Source organism: Lonchura striata, chromosome 17 (assembly GCF_050655825.1).
Source record: "Lonchura striata isolate lonStrDom1 chromosome 17, ASM5065582v1, whole genome shotgun sequence".
Classification (NCBI taxonomy): domain Eukaryota; kingdom Metazoa; phylum Chordata; class Aves; order Passeriformes; family Estrildidae; genus Lonchura; species Lonchura striata.
The window spans coordinates 9,128,622-9,151,137 of NC_140719.1; positions in this window are offsets into that span (position 1 = coordinate 9,128,622).

A 22,516-nucleotide genomic window follows, 5' to 3' on the forward strand; every position below is an offset into this window, starting at 1 on the left:
TGCTGAGTTTTCTTTCCCAGGGAAAATGGCCAAAGGATGTGCCCAGGGGCCCCTGGCCCTGATTGTAAAAAATCCTTATATCGAAGGATGGACCCCAGACCGAAGTTGTCCCCACCTCAAACATATGCTGCCCTGATAGACCCAAGGGAGCCCTAGAAACTGACATCAGGAACCTGGACTGCTGAGTTTTCTTTCCCAGGGAAAATGGAAAAAGGATGTGCCCAGGGGCCCCTGGCCCTGGGCTGGGACCTCACTGCAAAAAATCCTTATATCGAAGGATGGACCCCACACCGAAGTTGTCCCCACCTCAAACTTGTGCTGACCTGATAGACCCAAGGCAGCCCTACAAACTGACATCAGGAACCTGGACTGCTGAGTTTTCTTTCCCAGGGAAAATGGCCAAAGGTTGTGCCCGGGGGCCCCTGGCCCTGACTGCAAAAAATCCTTATATCGAAGGATGGACCCCACACCGAAGTTGTCCCAACCTCAAACTTGTGCTGCCCTGATAGACCCAAGGCAGCCCTACAAACTGACATCAGGATCCTGGACTGCTGAGTTTTCTTTCCCAGGGAAAATGGAAAAAGGTTGTGCTCGGAGTCCCCTGGCCCTGACTGCAAAAAATCCTTATATCGAAGGATGCACCCCACACCGAAGCTGTCCCCACCTCAAACTTGTGCTGCCCTGATAGACCCAAGGGAGCCCTAAAACTGACATCAGGAACCTGGACTGCTGAGTTTTCTTTCCCAGGGAAAATGGAAAAAGGATGTGCCCAGGGGCCCCTGGCCCTGGGCCCCTGGCCCTGACTGGAAAAAATCCTTATATCGAAGGATGGACCCCACACCGAAGTTGTCCCCACCTCAAACTTGTGCTGCCCTGATAGACCCAAGGCAGCCCTACAAACTGACATCAGGAACCTGGACTGCTGAGTTTTCTTTCCCAGCGAAAATGGAAAAAGGATGTGCCCAGGGGCCCCTGGCCCTGACTGCAAAAAATCCTTATATCGAAGGATGGACCCCACACCGAAGTTGTCCCCACCTCAAACTTGTGCTGCCCTGATAGACCCAAGGCAGCCCTACAAACTGACATCAGGAACCTGGACTGCTGAGTTTTCTTTCCCAGGGAAAATGGAAAAAGGGTGTGCCCGGAGTCCCCTGGCCCTGACTGCAAAAAATCCTTATATCAAAGGATGCACCCCACACCGAAGCTGTCCCCACCTCAAACTTGTGCTTCCCTGATACACCCAAGGCAGCCCTACAAACTGACATCAGGAACCTGGACTGCTGAGTTTTCTTTCCCAGGGAAAATGGCCAAAGGATGTGCCCGGGGGCCCCTGGCCCTGGGCAGGGACACCACTGCAAAAAATCCTTATATTGAAGGATGGATTCCACACCGAAGTTGTCCCCACCTCAAACTTGTGCTGCCCTGATAGACCCAAGGCAGCCCTACAAACTGACATCAGGAACCTGGACTGCTGTGTTTTCTTTCCGAGGGAAAATCGAAAAAGGATGTGCCCAGGGGCCCCGGGCTTTGGGCAGGGACCTCACTGCAAAAAATCCTTATATCGAAGGATGGATTCCACACCGAAGTTGTCCCCACCTCAAACTTGTGCTGCCCTGATAGACCCAAGGGAGCCCTACAAACTGACATCAGGAACCTGGACTGCTGAGTTTTCTTTCCCAGGGAAAATGGAAAAAGTATGTGCCTGGAGGCCCCTGGCCCTGACTGCAAAAAATCCTTATATCGAAGGATGGACCCCACACCGAAGCTGTCCCCACCTCAAACTTGTGCTGCCCTGATAGACCCAAGGGAGCCCTACAAACTGACATCAGGAACCTGGACTGCTGAGTTTTCTTTCCCAGGGAAAATGGAAAAAGGATGTGCCCAGGGGCACCTGGCCCTGGGCCCCTGGCCCTGACTGCAAAAAATCCTTATATCGATGGATGGACCCCACACCGAGGTCGTCCCCACCTCAAACTTGTGCTGCCCTGATAGACCCAAGGGAGCCCTACAAACTGACATCAGCAACCTGGACTGCTGAGTTTTCTTTCCCAGGGAAAATGGAAAAAGGATGTGCCCAGGGGCCCCTGGCCTTGACTGCAAAAAATCCTTATATCGAAGGATGCACCCCACACCGAAGTTGTCCCCACCTCGAACTTGTGCTGCCCTGATAGACCCAAGGGAGCCCTACAAACTGACATCAGGAACCTGGACTGCTGAGTTTTCTTTCCCAGGGAAAATGGAAAAAGGATGTGCCCAGGGGCCACTGTCCCTGGGCCCCTGGCCCTGACTGCAAAAAATCCTTATATCCAAGGATGGACCCCACACCGAAGTTGTCCCCACCTCAAACTTGTGCTGCCCTGATAGACCCAAGGCAGCCCTACAAACTGACAGCAGGTACCTGGACTGCTGAGTTTTCTTTCCCAGGGAAAATTGAAAAAGGATGTGCCCAGGGGCCCCTGGCCCTGACTGCAAAGTATCCTTATATCGAAGGATGGACCCACAACGAAGTTGTCCCCACCTCAAACTTGTGCTGCCCTGATAGACCCAAGGGAGCCCTACAAACTAACATCAGGAACCTGGACTGCTGAGTTTTCTTTCCCAGGGAAAATGGAAAAAGGATGTGCCCAGGGGCCCCTGGCCCTGACTGCAAAAAATCCTTATATCGAAGGATGGACCCCACACCGAAGTTGTCCCCACCTCAAACTTGTGCTGCCCTGATACACCCAAGGGAGCCCTACAAACTGACATCAGGAACCTGGACTGCTGTGTCTTCTTTCCCAGGGAAAATGGCCAAAGGATGTGCCCGGGGGCCCCTGGCCCTGGGCAGGGACCTCATTGCAAAAAATCCTTATATCGAAGGATGGACCCCACACCGAAGTTGTCCCCACCTCAAACTTGTGCGGCCCTGATAGACCCAAGGGAGCCCTACAAACTGACATCAGGAACCTAGACTGCTGAGTTTTCTTTCCCAGGGAAAATGGAAAAAGGATGTGCCCAGTGGCCCCTGGCCCTGGGCCCCTGGCCCTGACTGCAAAAAATCCTTATATCGAAGGATGGGCCCCACACCGAAGTTGTCCCCACCTCAAACTTGTGCTGCCCTGATAGATCCAAGGGAGCCCTACAAACTGACATCAGGAACCTGGACTGCTGAGTTTTCTTTCCCAGCGAAAATGGAAAAAGGATGTGCCCAGGGGCCCCTGGCCCTGACTGCAAAAAATCCTTATATCGAAGGATGGACCCCACACCGAAGTTGTCCCCACCTCAAACTTGTGCTGCCCTGATAGACCTAAGGCAGCCCTACAAACTGACATCAGGAACCTGGACTGCTGAGTTTTCTTTCCCAGGGAAAATGGAAAAAGGGTGTGCCCGGAGTCCCCTGGCCCTGACTGCAAAAAATCCTTATATCAAAGGATGCACCCCACACCGAAGTTGTCCCCACCTCAAACTTGTGCTGCCCTGATAGACCCAAGGGAGCCCTACAAACTGACATCAGGAACCTGGACTGCTGAGTTTTCTTTCCCAGGGAAAATGGCCAAAGGATGTGCCTGGGGGCCCCTGGCCCTGGGCAGGGACATCACTGCAAAAAATCCTTATATTGAAGGATGGATTCCACACCGAAGTTGTCCCCACCTCAAACTTGTGCTGCCCTGATAGACCCAAGGCAGCCCTACAAACTGACATCAGGAACCTGGACTGCTGTGTTTTCTTTCCGAGGGAAAATCGAAAAAGGATGTGCCCAGGGGCCCCGGGATTTGGGCAGGGACCTCACTGCAAAAAATCCTTATATCGAAGGATGGACCCCACACGGAAGTTGTCCCCACCTCAAACTTGTGCTGCCCTGATAGACCCAAGGGAGCCCTACAAACTGACATCAGGAACCTAGACTGCAGAGTTTTCTTTCCCAGGGAAAATGGAAAAAGGATGTGCCCAGGGGCCCCTGGCCCTGGGCAGGGGCCTCACTGCAAAAAATCCTTATATCGAAGGATGGACCCCACACCGAAGTTGTCCCCACCTCAAACTTGTGCTGCCCTGATAGACCCAAGGGAGCCCTACAAACTGACATCAGGAACCTGGACTGCTGAGTTTTCTTTCCCAGGGAAAATGGAAAAAGTATGTGCCTGGAGGCCCCTGGCCCTGACTGCAAAAAATCCTTATATCGAAGGATGGACCCCACACCGAAGCTGTCCCCACCTCAAACTTGTCCTGCCCTGATAGACCCAAGGGAGCCCTACAAACTGACATCAGGAACCTGGACTGCTGAGTTTTCTTTCCCAGGGAAAATGGAAAAAGGATGTGCCCAGGGGCACCTGGCCCTGGGCCCCTGGCCCTGACTGCAAAAAATCCTTATATCGATGGATGGACCCCACACCGAGGTCGTCCCCACCTCAAACTTGTGCTGCCCTGATTGACCCAAGGGAGCCCTACAAACTGACATCAGGAACCTGGACTGCTGAGTTTTCTTTCCCAGGGAAAATGGCCAATGGATATGCCCGGGGGCCCCTGGCCTTGACTGCAAAAAATCCTTATATCGAAGGATGCACCCCACACCGAAGTTGTCCCCACCTCGAACTTGTGCTGCCCTGATAGACCCAAGGGAGCCCTACAAACTGACATCAGGAACCTGGACTGCTGAGTTTTCTTTCCCAGGGAAAATGGAAAAAGGATGTGCCCAGGGGCCACTGTCCCTGGGCCCCTGGCCCTGACTGCAAAAAATCCTTATATCCAAGGATGGACCCCACACCGAAGTTGTCCCCACCTCAAACTTGTGCTGCCCTGATAGACCCAAGGGAGCCCTACAAACTGACAGCAGGTACCTGGACTGCTGAGTTTTCTTTCCCAGGGAAAATGGAAAAACGATGTGCCCAGGGGCCCCTGGCCCTGACTGCAAAGAATCCTTATATCGAAGGATGGACCCCACACCGAAGTTGTCCCCACCTCAAACTTGTGCTGCCCTGATAGACCCAAGGGAGCCCTACAAACTAACATCAGGAACCTGGACTGCTGAGTTTTCTTTCCCAGGGAAAATGGAAAAAGGATGTGCCCAGGGGCCCCTGGCCCTGACTGCAAAAAATCCTTATATCGAAGGATGGACCCCACACCGAAGTTGTCCCCACCTCAAACTTGTGCTGCCCTGATAGACCCAAGGGAGCCCTACAAACTGACATCAGGAACCTGGACTGCTGAGTCTTCTTTCCCAGGGAAAATGGCCAAAGGATGTGCCCGGGGGCGCCTGGCCCTGGGCAGGGACCTCATTGCAAAAAATCCTTATATCGAAGGATGGACCCCACACCGAAGTTGTCCCCACCTCAAACTTGTGCGGCCCTGATAGACCCGAGGGAGCCCTACAAACTGACATCAGGAACCTAGACTGCTGAGTTTTCTTTCCCAGGGAAAATGGAAAAAGGATGTGCCCAGTGGCCCCTGGCCCTGGGCCCCTGGCCCTGACTGCAAAAAATCCTTATATCGAAGGATGGGCCCCACATTGAAGTTGTCCCCACCTCAAACTTGTGCTGCCCTGATAGACCCAAGGGAGCCCTACAAACTGACATCAGGAACCTGGACTGCTGTGTTTACTTTCCCAGGGAAAATGGAAAAACGATGTGCCCAGGGGCCCCTGGCCCTGGGCCCCTGGCCCTGACTGCAAAAATCCTTATATCGAAGGATGGACCCCACACCGAAGTTGTCCCCACCTCAAACTTGTGCTGCCCTGATAGACCCAAGGCAGCCCTACAAACTGACATCAGGAACCTGGACTGCTGAGTTTTCTTTCCCAGGGAAAATGGCCAAAGCATGTGCCCGGGGGCCCCTGGCCCTGGGCAGGGACATCACTTCAAAAAATCCTTATATCGAAGTATGGACCCCACACCGAAGTTGTCCCCACCTCAAACTTGTGCTGCCCTGATAGACCCAAGGCAGCCCTACAAACTGACATCAGGGACCTGGACTGCTGAGTTTTCTTTCCCAGGGAAAATGGCCAAAGGTTGTGCCCGGGAGCCCCTGGCCCTTTCTGCAAAAAATCCTTATATCGAAGGATGCACCCCACACCGAAGTTGTCCCCACCTCAAACTTGTGCTGCCCTGATAGACCCAAGGGAGCCCTACAAACTGACATCAGGAACCTGGACTGTTGAGTTTTCTTTCCCAGGGAAAATGGAAAAAGGATGTGCCCGGGAGCCCCTGGCCCTGACTGCAAAAAATCCTTATATCGAAGGATGGAGCCCAGACCAAAGTTGTCCCCACCGCAAACTTGTGCTGCCCTGATAGACCCAAGGGAGCCCTACAAACTGACATCAGGAACCTGGACTGCTGAGTTTTCTTTCCCAGCGAAAATGGAAAAAGGTTGTGCCCAGGGGCCCCTGGCCCTGACTGCAAAAAATCCTTATATCGAAGGATGGACCCCACACCGAAGTTGTCCCCACCTCAAACTTGTGCTGCCCTGATAGACCCAAGGCAGCCCTACAAACTGACATCAGGAACCTGGACTGCTGAGTTTTCTGTCCCAGGGAAAATGGCCAAAGGATGTGCCCAGGGGACCCTGGCCCTGATTGTAAAAAATCCTTATATTGAAGGATGGACCCCACACCAAAGTTGTCCCCACCTCAAACTTGTGCTGCCCTGATAGACCCAAGGGAGCCCTACAAACTGACATCAGCAACCTGGACTGCTGAGTTTTCTTTCCCAGGGAAAATGGCCAAAGGGTGTACCCGGGGGCCCCTGGCCCTGACTGCAAAGAATCCTTATATCGAAGGATGGACCCCAGACCGAAGTTGTCCCCACCTCAAACTTTTGCTGCCCTGATAGACCCAAGGGAGCCCTACAAACTGACATCAGGAACCTGGACTGCTGAGTTTTCTTTCCCAGGGAAAATGGAAAAAGGATGTGCCCAGGGGCCCCTGGTCCTGGGCTGGGACCTGACTGCAAAAAATCCTTATATCGAAGGATGGACCCCACACCGAAGTTGTCCCCACCTCAAACTTGTGCTGCCCTGATAGACCCAAGGCAGCCCTACAAACTGACATCAGGAACCTGGACTGCTGAGTTTTCTTTCCCAGGGAAAATGGCCAAAGGGTGTGCCCGGGGGCCCCTGGCCCTGACTGCAAAAAATCCTTATATCTAAGGATGGACCCGACAATGAAGTTGTCCCCACCTCAAACTTGTGCTGCCCTGATAGACCCAAGGCAGCCCTACAAACTGACATCAGGAACCTGGACTGCTGAGTTTTCTTTCCCAGGGAAAAAGGAAAAAGGGTGTGCTCGGACTCCCCTGGCCCTGACTGCAAAAAATCCTTATATCGAAGGATGCACCCCACACCGAAGCTGTCCCCAACTCAAACTTGTGCTGCCCTGATACACCCAAGGGAGCCCTAAAACTGACATCAGGAACCTGGACTGCTGAGTTTTCTTTCCTAGGGAAAATGGAAAAAGGATGTGCCCAGGGGCCCCTGGCCCTGGGCCCCTGGCCCTGACTGGAAAAAATCCTTATATCGAAGGATGGACCCCACACCAAAGTTGTCCCCACCTCAAACTTGTGCTGCCCTGATAGACCCAATGCAGCCCTACAAACTGACATCAGGAACCTGGACTGCTGAGTTTTCTTTCCCAGCGAAAATGGAAAAAGGATGTGCCCAGGGGCCCCTGGCCCTGACTGCAAAAAATCCTTATATCGAAGGATGGACCCCACACCGAAGTTGTCCCCACCTCAAACTTGTGCTGCCCTGATAGACCCAAGGCAGCCCTACAAACTGACATCAGGAACCTGGACTGCTGAGTTTTCTTTCCCAGGGAAAATGGAAAAAGGGTGTGCCCGGAGTCCCCTGGCCCTGACTGCAAAAAATCCTTATATCAAAGGATGCACCCCACACCGAAGCTGTCCCCACCTCAAACTTGTGCTTCCCTGATACACCCAAGGCAGCCCTACAAACTGACATCAGGAACCTGGACTGCTGAGTTTTCTTTCCCAGGGAAAATGGCCAAAGGATGTGCCCGGGGGCCCCTGGCCCTGGGCAGGGACACCACTGCAAAAAATCCTTATATTGAAGGATGGATTCCACACCGAAGTTGTCCCCACCTCAAACTTGTGCTGCCCTGATAGACCCAAGGCAGCCCTACAAACTGACATCAGGAACCTGGACTGCTGTGTTTTCTTTCCGAGGGAAAATCGAAAAAGGTTGTGCCCAGGGGCCCCGGGCTTTGGGCAGGGACCTCACTGCAAAAAATCCTTATATCGAAGGATGGACCCCACACGGAAGTTGTGCCCACCTCAAACTTGTGCTGCCCTGATAGACCCAAGGGAGCCCTACAAACTGACATCAGGAACCTGGACTGCTGAGTTTTCTTTCCCAGGGAAAATGGAAAAAGTATGTGCCTGGAGGCCCCTGGCCCTGACTGCAAAAAATCCTTATATCGAAGGATGGACCCCACACCGAGGTCGTCCCCACCTCAAACTTGTGCTGCCCTGATAGACCCAAGGGAGCCCTACAAACTGACATCAGCAACCTGGACTGCTGAGTTTTCTTTCCCAGGGAAAATGGAAAAAGGATGTGCCCAGGGGCCCCTGGCCTTGACTGCAAAAAATCCTTATATCGAAGGATGCACCCCACACCGAAGTTGTCCCCACCTCGAACTTGTGCTGCCCTGATAGACCCAAGGGAGCCCTACAAACTGACATCAGGAACCTGGACTGCTGAGTTTTCTTTCCCAGGGAAAATGGAAAAAGGATGTGCCCAGGGGCCACTGTCCCTGGGCCCCTGGCCCTGACTGCAAAAAATCCTTATATCCAAGGATGGACCCCACACCGAAGTTGTCCCCACCTCAAACTTGTGCTGCCCTGATAGACCCAAGGCAGCCCTACAAACTGACAGCAGGTACCTGGACTGCTGAGTTTTCTTTCCCAGGGAAAATTGAAAAAGGATGTGCCCAGGGGCCCCTGGCCCTGACTGCAAAGAATCCTTATATCGAAGGATGGACCCACAACGAAGTTGTCCCCACCTCAAACTTGTGCTGCCCTGATAGACCCAAGGGAGCCCTACAAACTAACATCAGGAACCTGGACTGCTGAGTTTTCTTTCCCAGGGAAAATGGAAAAAGGATGTGCCCAGGGGCCCCTGGCCCTGACTGCAAAAAATCCTTATATCGAAGGATGGACCCCACACCGAAGTTGTCCCCACCTCAAACTTGTGCTGCCCTGATACACCCAAGGGAGCCCTACAAACTGACATCAGGAACCTGGACTGCTGAGTCTTCTTTCCCAGGGAAAATGGCCAAAGGATGTGCCCGGGGGCCCCTGGCCCTGGGCAGGGACCTCATTGCAAAAAATCCTTATATCGAAGGATGGACCCCACACCGAAGTTGTCCCCACCTCAAACTTGTGCGGCCCTGATAGACCCAAGGGAGCCCTACAAACTGACATCAGGAACCTAGACTGCTGAGTTTTCTTTCCCAGGGAAAATGGAAAAAGGATGTGCCCAGTGGCCCCTGGCCCTGGGCCCCTGGCCCTGACTGCAAAAAATCCTTATATCGAAGGATGGACCCCACACCGAAGTTGTCCCCACCTCAAACTTGTGCTGCCCTGATAGACCCAAGGGAGCCCTACAAACTGACATCAGGAACCTGGACTGCTGTGTTTTCTTTCCCAGCGAAAATGGAAAAAGGATGTGCCCAGGGGCCCCTGGCCCTGACTGCAAAAAATCCTTATATCGAAGGATGGACCCCACACCGAAGTTGTCCCCACCTCAAACTTGTGCTGCCCTGATAGACCCAAGGCAGCCCTACAAACTGACATCAGGAACCTGGACTGCTGAGTTTTCTTTCCCAGGGAAAATGGAAAAAGGGTGTGCCCGGAGTCCCCTGGCCCTGACTGCAAAAAATCCTTATATCAAAGGATGCACCCCACACCGAAGTTGTCCCCACCTCAAACTTGTGCTGCCCTGATAGACCCAAGGGAGCCCTACAAACTGACATCAGGAACCTGGACTGCTGAGTTTTCTTTCCCAGGGAAAATGGCCAAAGGATGTGCCCAGGGGCCCCTGGCCCTCTGCAGGGACATCACTGCAAAAAATCCTTATATTGAAGGATGGATACCACACCGAAGTTGTCCCCACCTCAAACTTGTGCTGCCCTGATAGACCCAAGGCAGCCCTACAAACTGACATCAGGAACCTGGACTGCTGTGTTTTCTTTCCGAGGGAAAATCGAAAAAGGATGTGCCCAGGGGCCCCGGGCTTTGGGCAGGGACCTCACTGCAAAAAATCCTTATATCGAAGGATGGACCCCACACGGAAGTTGTCCCCACCTCAAACTTGTGCTGCCCTGATAGACCCAAGGGAGCCCTACAAACTGACATCAGGAACCTAGACTGCAGAGTTTTCTTTCCCAGGGAAAATGGAAAAAGGATGTGCCCAGGGGCCCCTGGCCCTGGGCAGGGGCCTCACTGCAAAAAATCCTTATATCGAAGGATGGACCCCACACCGAAGTTGTCCCCACCTCAAACTTGTGCTGCCCTGATAGACCCAAGGGAGCCCTACAAACTGACATCAGGAACCTGGACTGCTGAGTTTTCTTTCCCAGGGAAAATGGAAAAAGTATGTGCCTGGAGGCCCCTGGCCCTGACTGCAAAAAATCCTTATATCGAAGGATGGACCCCACACCGAAGCTGTCCCCACCTCAAACTTGTCCTGCCCTGATAGACCCAAGGGAGCCCTACAAACTGACATCAGGAACCTGGACTGCTGAGTTTTCTTTCCCAGGGAAAATGGAAAACGGATGTGCCCAGGGGCACCTGGCCCTGGGCCCCTGGCCCTGACTGCAAAAAATCCTTATATCGATGGATGGACCCCACACCGAGGTCGTCCCCACCTCAAACTTGTGCTGCCCTGATAGACCCAAGGCAGCCCTACAAACTGACATCAGGAACCTGGACTGCTGAGTTTTCTTTCCCAGGGAAAATGGCCAATGGATATGCCCGGGGGCCCCTGGCCTTGACTGCAAAAAATCCTTATATCGAAGGATGCACCCCACACCGAAGTTGTCCCCACCTCGAACTTGTGCTGCCCTGATAGACCCAAGGGAGCCCTACAAACTGACATCAGGAACCTGGACTGCTGAGTTTTCTTTCCCAGGGAAAATGGAAAAAGGATGTGCCCAGGGGCCACTGTCCCTGGGCCCCTGGCCCTGACTGCAAAAAATCCTTATATCCAAGGATGGACCCCACACCGAAGTTGTCCCCACCTCAAACTTGTGCTGCCCTGATAGACCCAAGGGAGCCCTACAAACTGACAGCAGGTACCTGGACTGCTGAGTTTTCTTTCCCAGGGAAAATGGAAAAAGGATGTGCCCAGGGGCCCCTGGCCCTGACTGCAAAGAATCCTTATATCGAAGGATGGACCCCACACCGAAGTTGTCCCCACCTCAAACTTGTGCTGCCCTGATAGACCCAAGGGAGCCCTACAAACTAACATCAGGAACCTGGACTGCTGAGTTTTCTTTCCAAGCGAAAATGGAAAAAGGAGGTGCCCAGGGGCCCCTGGCCCTGACTGCAAAAAATCCTTATATCGAAGGATGGACCCCACACCGAAGTTGTCCCCACCTCAAAATTGTGCTGCCCTGATAGACCCAAGGGAGCCCTACAAACTGACATCAGGAACCTGGACTGCTGAGTCTTCTTTCCCAGGGAAAATGGCCAAAGGATGTGCCCGGGGGCGCCTGGCCCTGGGCAGGGACCTCATTGCAAAAAATCCTTATATTGAAGGATGGACCCCACACCGAAGTTGTCCCCACCTCAAACTTGTGCGGCCCTGATAGACCCGAGGGAGCCCTACAAACTGACATCAGGAACCTAGACTGCTGAGTTTTCTTTCCCAGGGAAAATGGAAAAAGGATGTGCCCAGTGGCCCCTGGCCCTGGGCCCCTGGCCCTGACTGCAAAAAATCCTTATATCGAAGGATGGGCCCCACACCGAAGTTGTCCCCACCTCAAACTTGTGCTGCCCTGATAGACCCAAGGGAGCCCTACAAACTGACATCAGGAACCTGGACTGCTGTGTTTACTTTCCCAGGGAAAATGGAAAAACGATGTGCCCAGGGGCCCCTGGCCCTGGGCCCCTGGCCCTGACTGCAAAAATCCTTATATCGAAGGATGGACCCCACACCGAAGTTGTCCCCACCTCAAACTTGTGCTGCCCTGATAGACCCAAGGCAGCCCTACAAACTGACATCAGGAACCTGGACTGCTGAGTTTTCTTTCCCAGGGAAAATGGAAAAAGGATGTGCCCAGGGGCCCCTGGCCCTGACTGCAAAAAATCCTTATATCGAAGGATGGACCACAGACCGAAGTTGTCCCCACCTCAAACTTGTGCTGCCCTGATAGACCCAAGGCAGCCCTACAAACTGACATCAGGAACCTGGACTGCTGAGTTTTCTTTCCCAGGGAAAATGGCCAAAGGATGTGCCCGGGGGCCCCTGGCCCTGGTCAGGGACCTCATTGCAAAAAATCCTTATATCGAAGGATGGACCCCACACCGAAGTTGTCCCCACCTCAAACATGTGCTGCCCTGATAGACCCAAGGCAGCCCTACAAACTGACATCAGGAACCTAGACTGCTGAGTTTTCTTTCCCAGGGAAAATGGAAAAAGGATGTGCTCAGTGGCCCCTGGCCCTGGGCCCCTGGCCCTGACTGCAAAAAATCCTTATATCGAAGGATGGACCCCACACCGAAGTTGTCCCCACCTCAAACTTGTGCTGCCCTGATAGACCCAAGGGAGCCCAACAAATTGATACCAGGAACCTGGACTGCTGAGTTTTCTTTCCCAGGGAAAATGGAAAAAGGATGTGCCCATGGGCTCCTGGCCCTGGGCCCCTGGCCCTGACTGCAAAAAATCCTTATATCGAAGGATGGACCCCACATCGAAGTTGTCCCCACCTCAAACTTGTGCTGCCCTGATAGACCCAAGGGAGCCCTACAAACTGACATCAGGAACCTGGACTGCTGAGTTTTCTTTCCCAGGGAAAATGGCCAAAGGCTGTACCCGGGGGCCCCTGGCCCTGACTGCAAAGAATCCTTATATCGAAGGATGGACCCCAGACCGAAGTTGTCCCCACCTCAAACTTGTGCTGCCCTGATAGACCCAAGGCAGCCCTACAAACTGACATCAGGAACCTGGACTGCTGAGTTTTCTTTCCCAGGGAAAATGGCCAAAGGATGTGCCCGGGGGCCCCTGGCCCTGGGCAGGGACATCACTGCAAAAAATCCTTATATTGAAGGATGGACCCCACACCGAAGTTGTCCCCACCTCAAACTTGTGCTGCCCTGATAGACCCAAGGCAGCCCTACAAACTGACATCAGGAACCTGGACTGCTGTGTTTTCTTTCCGAGGGAAAATCGAAAAAGGATGTGCCCAGGGGCCCCGGGCTTTGGGCAGGGACCTCACTGCAAAAAATCCTTATATCGAAGGATGGACCCCACACGGAAGTTGTCCCCACCTCAAACTTGTGCTGCCCTGATAGACCCAAGGGAGCCCTACAAACTGACATCAGGAACCTAGACTGCAGAGTTTTCTTTCCCAGGGAAAATGGAAAAAGGATGTGCCCAGGGGCCCCTGGCCCTGGGCCCCTGGCCCTGACTGCAAAAAATCTTTATATCGAAGGATGGACCCCACACCGAAGTTGTCCCCACCTCAAACTTGTGCTGCCCTGATAGACCCAAGGGAGCCCTACAAACTGACAGCAGGTACCTGGACTGCTGAGTTTTCTTTCCCAGGGAAAATGGAAAAAGGATGTGCCCAGGGGCCCCTGGCCCTGACTGCAAAGAATCCTTATATCGAAGGATGGACCCCACACCGAAGTTGTCCCCACCTCAAACTTGTGCTGCCCTGATAGACCCAAGGGAGCCCTACAAACTAACATCAGGAACCTGGACTGCTGAGTTTTCTTTCCAAGCGAAAATGGAAAAAGGATGTGCCCAGGGGCCCCTGGCCCTGACTGCAAAAAATCCTTATATCGAAGGATGGACCCCACACCGAAGTTGTCCCCACCTCAAACTTGTGCTGCCCTGATAGACCCAAGGGAGCCCTACAAACTGACATCAGGAACCTGGACTGCTGAGTCTTCTTTCCCAGGGAAAATGGCCAAAGGATGTGCCCGGGGGCGCCTGGCCCTGGGCAGGGACCTCATTGCAAAAAATCCTTATATTGAAGGATGGACCCCACACCGAAGTTGTCCCCACCTCAAACTTGTGCGGCCCTGATAGACCCGAGGGAGCCCTACAAACTGACATCAGGAACCTAGACTGCTGAGTTTTCTTTCCCAGGGAAAATGGAAAAAGGATGTGCCCAGTGGCCCCTGGCCCTGGGCCCCTGGCCCTGACTGCAAAAAATCCTTATATCGAAGGATGGGCCCCACACCGAAGTTGTCCCCACCTCAAACTTGTGCTGCCCTGATAGACCCAAGGGAGCCCTACAAACTGACATCAGGAACCTGGACTGCTGTGTTTACTTTCCCAGGGAAAATGGAAAAACGATGTGCCCAGGGGCCCCTGGCCCTGGGCCCCTGGCCCTGACTGCAAAAATCCTTATATCGAAGGATGGACCCCACACCGAAGTTGTCCCCACCTCAAACTTGTGCTGCCCTGATAGACCCAAGGGAGCCCTACAAACTGACATCAGGAACCTGGACTGCTGAGTTTTCTTTCCCAGGGAAAATGGAAAAAGGATGTGCCATGGGGCCCCTGGCCCTGACTGCAAAAAATCCTTATATCGAAGGATGGACCACAGACCGAAGTTGTCCCCACCTCAAACTTGTGCTGCCCTGATAGACCCAAGGCAGCCCTACAAACTGACATCAGGAACCTGGACTGCTGAGTTTTCTTTCCCAGGGAAAATGGCCAAAGGATGTGCCCGGGGGCCCCTGGCCCTGGTCAGGGACCTCATTGCAAAAAATCCTTATATCGAAGGATGGACCCCACACCGAAGTTGTCCCCACCTCAAACATGTGCTGCCCTGATAGACCCAAGGCAGCCCTACAAACTGACATCAGGAACCTAGACTGCTGAGTTTTCTTTCCCAGGGAAAATGGAAAAAGGATGTGCTCAGTGGCCCCTGGCCCTGGGCCCCTGGCCCTGACTGCAAAAAATCCTTATATCGAAGGATGGACCCCACACCGAAGTTGTCCCCACCTCAAACTTGTGCTGCCCTGATAGACCCAAGGGAGCCCAACAAATTGATATCAGGAACCTGGACTGCTGAGTTTTCTTTCCCAGGGAAAATGGAAAAAGGATGTGCCCATGGGCTCCTGGCCCTGGGCCCCTGGCCCTGACTGCAAAAAATCCTTATATCGAAGGATGGACCCCACATCGAAGTTGTCCCCACCTCAAACTTGTGCTGCCCTGATAGACCCAAGGGAGCCCTACAAACTGACATCAGGAACCTGGACTGCTGAGTTTTCTTTCCCAGGGAAAATGGCCAAAGGCTGTACCCGGGGGCCCCTGGCCCTGACTGCAAAGAATCCTTATATCGAAGGATGGACCCCAGACCGAAGTTGTCCCCACCTCAAACTTGTGCTGCCCTGATAGACCCAAGGCAGCCCTACAAACTGACATCAGGAACCTGGACTGCTGAGTTTTCTTTCCCAGGGAAAATGGCCAAAGGATGTGCCCGGGGGCCCCTGGCCCTGGGCAGGGACATCACTGCAAAAAATCCTTATATTGAAGGATGGATTCCACACCGAAGTTGTCCCCACCTCAAACTTGTGCTGCCCTGATAGACCCAAGGCAGCCCTACAAACTGACATCAGGAACCTGGACTGCTGTGTTTTCTTTCCGAGGGAAAATCGAAAAAGGATGTGCCCAGGGGCCCCGGGCTTTGGGCAGGGACCTCACTGCAAAAAATCCTTATATCGAAGGATGGACCCCACACGGAAGTTGTCCCCACCTCAAACTTGTGCTGCCCTGATAGACCCAAGGGAGCCCTACAAACTGACATCAGGAACCTAGACTGCAGAGTTTTCTTTCCCAGGGAAAATGGAAAAAGGATGTGCCCAGGGGCCCCTGGCCCTGGGCCCCTGGCCCTGACTGCAAAAAATCTTTATATCGAAGGATGGACCCCACACCGAAGTTGTCCCCACCTCAAACTTGTGCTGCCCTGATAGACCCAAGGGAGCCCTACAAAATGACATCAGCAACCTGGACTGCTGAGTTTTCTTTCCCAGGGAAAATGGCCAAAGGATGTGCCCAGGGGCCTCTGGCCCTGGGCAGGGGCCTCACTGCAAAAAATCCTTATATCGAAGGATGGATTCCACACCGAAGTTGTCCCCACCTCAAACTTGTGCTGCCCTGATAGACCCAAGGGAGCCCTACAAACTGACATCAGGAACCTGGACTGCTGAGTTTTCTTTCCCAGGGAAAATGGAAAAAGTATGTGCCTGGAGGCCCCTGGCCCTGACTGCAAAAAATCCTTATATCGAAGGATGGACCCCACACCGAAGCTGTCCCCACCTCAAACTTGTCCTGCCCTGATAGACCCAAGGGAGCCCTACAAACTGACATCAGGAACCTGGACTGCTGAGTTTTCTTTCCCAGGGAAAATGGAAAAAGGATGTGCCCAGGGGCACCTGGCCCTGGGCCCCTGGCCCTGACTGCAAAAAATCCTTATATCGATGGATGGACCGCACACCGAGGTCGTCCCCACCTCAAACTTGTGCTGCCCTGATAGACCCAAGGGAGCCCTACAAACTGACATCAGGAACCTGGACTGCTGAGTTTTCTTTCCCAGGGAAAATGGCTAATGGATATGCCCGGGGGCCCATGGCCCTGACTGCAAAAAATCCTTATATCGAAGGATGCACCCCACACCGAAGTTGTCCCCACCTCGAACTTGTGCTGCCCTGATAGACCCAAGGGAGCCCTACAAACTGACATCAGGAACCTGGACTGCTGAGTTTTCTTTCCCAGGGAAAATGGAAAAAGGATGTGCCCAGGGGCCACTGTCCCTGGGCCCCTGGCCCTGACTGCAAAAAATCCTTATATCCAAGGATGGACCCCACACCGAAGTTGTCCCCACCTCAAACTTGTGCTGCCCTGATAGACCCAAGGGAGCCCTACAAACTGACATCAGGAACCTGGACTGCTGAGTTTTCTTTCCCAGGGAAAATGGAAAATGTATGTGCCTGGAGGCCCCGGGCCCTGACTGCAAAGAATCCTTATATCGAAGGATGGACCCCACACCGAAGTTGTCCCCACCTCAAACTTGTGCTGCCCTGATAGACCCAAGGGAGCCCTACAAACTGACATCAGGAACCTGGACTGCTGAGTTTTCTTTCCCAGGGAAAATGGAAAAAGGATGTGCCCAGGGGCCCCTGGCCCTGACTGCAAAAAATCCTTATATCGAAGGATGGACCCCACACCAAAGTTGTCCCCACCTCAAACTTGTGCTGCCCTGATAGACCCAAGGGAGCCCTACAAACTGACATCAGGAACCTGGACTGCTGAGTCTTCTTTCCCAGGGAAAATGGCCAAAGGATGTGCCCGGGGGCCCCTGGCCCTGGGCAGGGACCTCATTGCAAAAAATCCTTATATCGAAGGATGGACCCCACACGGAAGTTGTCCCCACCTCAAACTTGTGCTGCCCTGATAGACCCAAGGCAGCCCTACAAACTGACATCAGGAACCTGGACTGCTGAGTTTTCTTTCCCAGGGAAAATGGCCAAAGGTTGTGCCCGGTGGCCCCTGGCCCTTACTGCAAAAAATCCTTATATCGAAGGATGGACCCCACACCAAAGTTGTCCCCACCTCAAACTTGTGCTGCCCTGATAGACCCAAGGCAGCCCTACAAACTGACATCAGGAACCTGGACTGCTGAGTTTTCTTTCCCAGGGAAAATGGAAAAAGGATGTGCCCAGGGGCCCCTGGCCCTGACTGCAAAAAATCCTTATATCGAAGGATGGACCCCAGACCGAAGTTGTCCCCACCTCAAACTTGTGCTGCCCTGATAGACCCAAGGCAGCCCTACAAACTGACATCAGGAACCTGGACTGCTGAGTTTTCTTTCCCAGGGAAAATGGCCAAAGGATGTGCCCGGGGGTCCCTGGCCATGGGCAGGGACCTTATTGCAAAAAATCCTTATATCGAAGGATGGACCCCACACCGAAGTTGTCCCCACCTCAAACTTGTGCTGCCCTGATAGACCCAAGGGAGCCCTACAAACTGACATCAGGAACCTAGACTGCTGAGTTTTCTTTCCCAGGGAAAATGGAAAAAGGATGTGCCCAGTGGCCCCTGGCCCTGGGCCCCTGGCCCTGACTGCAAAAAATCCTTATATCGAAGGATGGACCCCACACCGAAGTTGTCCCCACCTCAAACTTGTGCTGCCCTGATAGACCCAAGGCAGCCCTACAAACTGACATCAGGAACCTGGACTGCTGAGTTTTCTTTCCCAGGGAAAAAGGAAAAAGGATGTACCCAGGGGCCCCTGGCCCTGACTGCAAAAAATCCTTATATCGAAGGATGGACCCCACACCGAAATTGTCCCCACCTCAAAATTGTGCTCCCCTGATACACCCAAGGCAGCCCTACAAACTGACATCAGGAACCTGGACTGCTGAGTTTTCTGTCCCAGGGAAAATGGCCAAAGGATGTGCCCAGGGGACCCTGGCCCTGATTGTAAAAAATCCTTATATCGAAGGATGGACCCCAGACCGAAGTTGTCCCCACCTCAAACTTATGCTGCCCTGATAGACCCAAGGGAGCCCTACAAACTGACATCAGGAACCTGGACTGCTGAGTTTTCTTTCCCAGGGAAAATGGAAAAAGGATGTGCCATGGGGCCCCTGGCCCTGGGCATGGGCCTCACTGCAAAAAATCCTTATATCGAAGGATGGACCCCACACCGAAGTTGTCCCCACCTCAAACTTGTGCTGCCCTGATAGACCCAAGGCAGCCCTACAAACTGACATCAGGAACCTGGACTGCTGAGTTTTCTTTCCCAGCGAAAATGGAAAAAGGATGTGCCCAGGGGCCCCTGGCCCTGGGCTGGGGCCTCACTGCAAAGAATCCTTATATCGAAGGATGGACCCCACACCAAAGTTGTCCCCACCTCAAACTTGTGCTGCCCTGATAGACCCAAGGCAGCCCTACAAACTGACAGCAGGTACCTGGACTGCTGAGTTTTCTTTCCCAGGGAAAATGGAAAAAGGATGTGCCCAGGGGCCCCTGGTCCTGACTGCAAAAAAATCCTTATATCGAAGGATGGACGCCACACCGAAGTTGTCCCCACCTCAAACTTGTGCTGCCCTGATAGACCCAAGGGAGCCCTACAAACTGACATCAGGAACCTGGACTGCTGAGTTTTCTCTCCCAGGGAAAATGGCCAAAGGATGTACCTGGGGGCCCCTGGCCCTGACTGCAAAAAATCCTTATATCGAGGGATGGATTCCACACCGAAATTGTCCCCACCTCAAACTCGTGCTGCCCTGATAGACCCAAGGGAGCTCTACAAACTGACATCAGGAACCAGGACTGCTGAGTTTTCTTTCCCAGGGTAAATGGCCAAAGGATGGGCCCAGGGGCCCCTGGCCCTGACTGCAAAGAATCCTTATATCGAAGCATGCACCCCACACCGAAGTTGTCCCCACCTCGAACTTGTGCTGCCCTGATAGACCCAAGGGAGCCCTACAAACTGACATCAGGAACCTGGACTGCTGAGTTTTCTTTCCCAGGGAAAATGGAAAAAGGATGTGCCCAGGGGCCACTGTCCCTGGGCCCCTGGCCCTGACTGCAAAAAATCCTTATATCCAAGGATGGACCCCACACCGAAGTTGTCCCCACCTCAAACTTGTGCTGCCCTGATAGACCCAAGGGAGCCCTACAAACTGACATCAGGAACCTGGACTGCTGAGTTTTCTTTCCCAGGGAAAATGGAAAATGTACGTGCCTGGAGGCCCCTGGCCCTGACTGCAAAGAATCCTTATATCGAAGGATGGACCCCACACCGAAGTTGTCCCCACCTCAAACTTGTGCTGCCTTGATAGACCCAAGGGAGCCCTACAAACTGACATCAGGAACCTGGACTGCTGAGTTTTCTTTCCCAGGGAAAATGGAAAAAGGGTGTGCCCAGGGGCCCCTGGCCCTGACTGCAAAAAATCCTTATATCGAAGGATGGACCCCACACCAAAGTTGTCCCCACCTCAAACTTGTGCTGCCCTGATAGACCCAAGGGAGCCCTACAAACTGACATCAGGAACCTGGACTGCTGAGTCTTCTTTCCCAGGGAAAATGGCCAAAGGATGTGCCCGGGGGCCCCTGGCCCTGGGCAGGGACCTCATTGCAAAAAATCCTTATATCGAAGGATGGACCCCACACCAAAGTTGTCCCCACCTCAAACTTGTGCGGCCCTGTTAGACCCAAGGGAGCCCTACAAACTGACATCAGGAACCTGGACTGCTGAGTTTTCTTTCCCAGGGAAAATGGAAAAAGGATGTGCCCAGTGGCCCCTGGCCCTGGGCCCCTGGCCCTGACTGCAAAAAATCCTTATATCGAAGGATGGGCCCCACACCGAAGTTGTCCCCACCTCAAACTTGTGCTGCCCTGATAGACCCAAGGGAGCCCTACAAACTGACATCAGGAACCTGGACTGCTGAGTTTTCTTTCCCAGGGAAAATGGAAAAACGATGTGCCCAGGGGCCCCTGGCCCTGGGCCCCTGGCCCTGACTGCAAAAATCCTTATATCGAAGGATGGACCCCACACGGAAGTTGTCCCCACCTCAAACTTGTGCTGCCCTGATAGACCCAAGGCAGCCCTAAAAACTGACATCAGGAACCTGGACTGCTGAGTTTTCTTTCCCAGGGAAAATGGCCAAAGGTTGTGCCCGGTGGCCCCTGGCCCTTACTGCAAAAAATTCTTATATCGAAGGATGGACCCCACACCAAAGTTGTCCCCACCTCAAACTTGTGCTGCCCTGATAGACCCAAGGCAGCCCTACAAACTGACATCAGGAACCTGGACTGCTGAGTTTTCTTTCCCAGGGAAAATGGAAAAAGGATGTGCCCAGGGGCCCCTGGCCCTGACTGCAAAAAATCCTTCTATCGAAGGATGGACCCCACACCAAAGTTGTCCCCACCTCAAACTTGTGCTGCCCTGATAGACCCAAGGGAGCCCTACAAACTGACATCAGGAACCTGGACTGCTGAGTTTTCTTTCCCAGGGAAAATGGCCAAAGGATGTGCCCGGGGGCCCCTGGCCATGGGCAGGGACCTTATTGCAAAAAATCCTTATATCGAAGGATGGACCCCACACCGAAGTTGTCCCCACCTCAAACTTGTGCTGCCCTGATAGACCCAAGGGAGCCCTACAAACTGACATCAGGAACCTAGACTGCTGAGTTTTCTTTCCCAGGGAAAATGGAAAAAGGATGTGCCCAGTGGCCCCTGGCCCTGGGCCCCTGGCCCTGACTGCAAAAAATCCTTATATCGAAGGATGGACCCCACACCGAAGTTGTCCCCACCTCAAAATTGTGCTGCCCTGATACACCCAAGGCAGCCCTACAAACTGACATCAGGAACCTGGACTGCTGAGTTTTCTGTCCCAGGGAAAATGGCCAAAGGATGTGCCCAGGGGACCCTGGCCCTGATTGTAAAAAATCCTTATATCGAAGGATGGACCCCAGACCGAAGTTGTCCCCACCTCAAACTTATGCTGCCCTGATAGACCCAAGGGAGCCCTACAAACTGACATCAGGAACCTGGACTGCTGAGTTTTCTTTCCCAGGGAAAATGGAAAAAGGATGTGCCATGGGGCCCCTGGCCCTGGGCATGGGCCTCACTGCAAAAAATCCTTATATCGAAGGATGGACCCCACACCGAAGTTGTCCCCACCTCAAACTTGTGCTGCCCTGATAGACCCAAGGGAGCCCAACAAATTGACATCAGGAACCTGGACTGCTGAGTTTTCTTTCCCAGGGAAAATGGAAAAAGGATGTGCCCAGGGGCTCCTGGCCCTGGGCCCCTGGCCCTGACTGCAAAAAATCCTTATATCGAAGGATGGACCCCACACCGAAGTTGTCCCCACCTCAAACTTGTGCTGCCCTGATAGACCCAAGGGAGCCCTACAAACTGACATCAGCAACCTGGACTGCTGAGTTTTCTTTCCCAGGGAAAATGGCCAAAGGATGTACCTGGGGGCCCCTGGCCCTGACTGCAAAAAATCCTTATATCGAGGGATGGATTCCACACCGAAATTGTCCCCACCTCAAACTCGTGCTGCCCTGATAGACCCAAGGGAGCTCTACAAACTGACATCAGGAACCAGGACTGCTGAGTTTTCTTTCCCAGGGTAAATGGCCAAAGGATGGGCCCAGGGGCCCCTGGCCCTGACTGCAAAGAATCCTTATATCGAAGCATGCACCCCACACCGAAGTTGTCCCCACCTCAAACTTGTGCTGCCCTGATAGACCCAAGGGAGCCCTACAAACTGACATCAGGAACCTGGACTGCTGAGTTTTCTTTCCCAGGGAAAATGGAAAAAGGATGTGCCCAG